At 61.2% G+C, this 1,887-nt stretch overlaps 1 protein-coding gene across 1 annotated transcript in view; it reads left to right on the top strand.

The window, feature by feature from the left end:
* Positions 1–504: 504 nt before the first annotated feature.
* The window catches only part of DENND2A (DENN domain containing 2A), a 138,126-nt gene continuing 136,743 nt past the window's right edge, over positions 505–1,887 (top strand). Inside the window, exon 1 of the mRNA XM_023184889.2 lies at positions 505–565. The gene's annotated coding sequence lies outside the window, so the exon portion shown is untranslated. The remainder of the gene's footprint in view (positions 566–1,887) is intronic.

Raw genomic sequence — 1,887 nt, 5'->3', positions numbered from 1 at the left:
GGAGCCGCGGGAAGAGAAGGCAGGGGCCGCGGGCGAGCCTGCGCTGGGCCGGCCGAGGGAAGCGAGCCGCTGGGGCCGGGGGCGGCGGGGACCCCCCGGGAGCGCGCGCGGCGGGGACCCCCAGGGGCTTGCGGGCGGCCGGGGGAGGCTCGGCGGACAAAGGGGCGGAGGGCGGAGAGCCATGGCCTCCCCGGCCCCCGCCGCCACCCGCCCCCGAGCCGTGCCGCCAGCCGTCCTGGCCCGCCTCGGAGCCCCCCAGATGCGCCCCAGAGCCCGCGGAGCCGCCGCCCGCGGGAAGGTAGGGCCGGGCCGGGTCACGGGGTGCAGGGTCGAGCTGGGGAGGGAAAGGGGACGGAGGAGGGGACGCGCGGGGGAGGGAGGAAACGGCTTGCGCGACCCGAGCCCTGACGGGGGAAGTGGCTCTGCAGACGGGAGTCTGAGTTCCCGCCTGGTCCCGGGACTTGTGCAGAGCGCGATCCAGGCGTCCCTCCCGGGCTCTGGCTGACTCCCAGGGCTGAGCCCGGACGCCGCCGTCCCGCGCGCCTCGGGGACCTGCAGAAAGCCTGCAGACCCCCCGCCCTGCGTTGTGCTGGGTCCCTCGGGGCGCGAGTGCGAGTGCGAGTGTGAGTGTGTGCGCGTGTGTCCGCGCGTGTTTGTGTCTCTGTGTGTGTGCGCGCTTGTCTGTGTGTGTGCGCGCAGGTCTGTGTGTGTGTGCGCGAGTATGTGTGTGCGCGCTTGTGTGTCTGTGTGTGCGAGTGTGTGTGAGTGTGTGCGTGCGCGTGCAAGCGCAGAGGGCATCGAGGCGGCTGAGCAGCTGGGCTCCCCTCACAGCGGTCAGCATTTGCAGCCTTGGGAAAGCAAGAAGGTAAAGATGATTGAATGGTCTTACTTCTTCCACTTTGTCCCCAAGGGCGGACTTGGGAGCAGATGGAGCCCAGGGGAAGTCTGGACACAGTCGTATTAGGAGGGTCACAGAGAGCTGGGTGAGACCACGGAGCAGAGCCAGACCTCAGCCGTGGAATCTTGTTATGGGGGGCCTGGGACAGGAAGCAGGAAGCTGGTCAGGGCTCTCCAGGGGCGTAAATTGGGCAAGGGAAGTGCAGTGACCCTGCCTTAACCAGCTGGTGCTGACTTCCAGCTGCTGTTCAGATGCGATTCAGGAATGTGACTTCCCCAAGGTTCCAAATGACATCGGACAGTAATGGGCTGGGGGTAACAGAGTTGTAATAGGCGTGCTACAGTAATCTTGTTAGTAAACTCTTACACCCTCTGCGGTTACCACATAAAAGAAGAGAAAGAAATCCCTTCTCCTTACATCATCAAATATCAGATACCAAAAGAGTGGAGTAGAAAGCCTTTGGGTGGGCAGTGTGGGAGGGAGAAGAACTCCGAGAGGAAGTGTGTGTGAGTGTGTGTGTGTGTGTCAGAGACGGTTTCTGAGGCCTGGTAATGAAAAGGCCGGCGGGAGGCTGGCCTCCAGTCCTTTTGTTTGTTTTTTATTTTTATTTTTTTGAGTCAGAGTCTTGCTCTGTCACCCAGGCTGGAGTGCAGTGGCCCGGTCTCAGCCCGCTGCAAACTCCGCCCCCTGGGTTCAAGCAATTCTGCTGTCTCAGCTTCTTGAGTAGCTGGGATTACAGGCGCCCACCACCACGTCCAGCTAGTTTTTGTATTTTTAGTAGAGACGGGGTTTCACCACGTTAGCCAGGCTGGTCTCGAACTCCTGACCCCAGGTGATCTGCCTGCCTCGGCCTCGCAAAGTGCTGGGATTACAGGCATGAGCCATTGTGCCTGGCCTCCAGTCCTTTCATTCTGGAAGATTAATAAAATCGTGTGTCAAGTATTCTTTTTTTTTTTTTTTTTTTGAGACGGAGTCTTGCTGTGTCTCCT

Source organism: Piliocolobus tephrosceles, chromosome 8, assembly GCF_002776525.5.
Source record: "Piliocolobus tephrosceles isolate RC106 chromosome 8, ASM277652v3, whole genome shotgun sequence".
Lineage (NCBI taxonomy): Eukaryota > Metazoa > Chordata > Mammalia > Primates > Cercopithecidae > Piliocolobus > Piliocolobus tephrosceles.
This window is presented reverse-complemented; position numbering and strand designations above follow the sequence as displayed.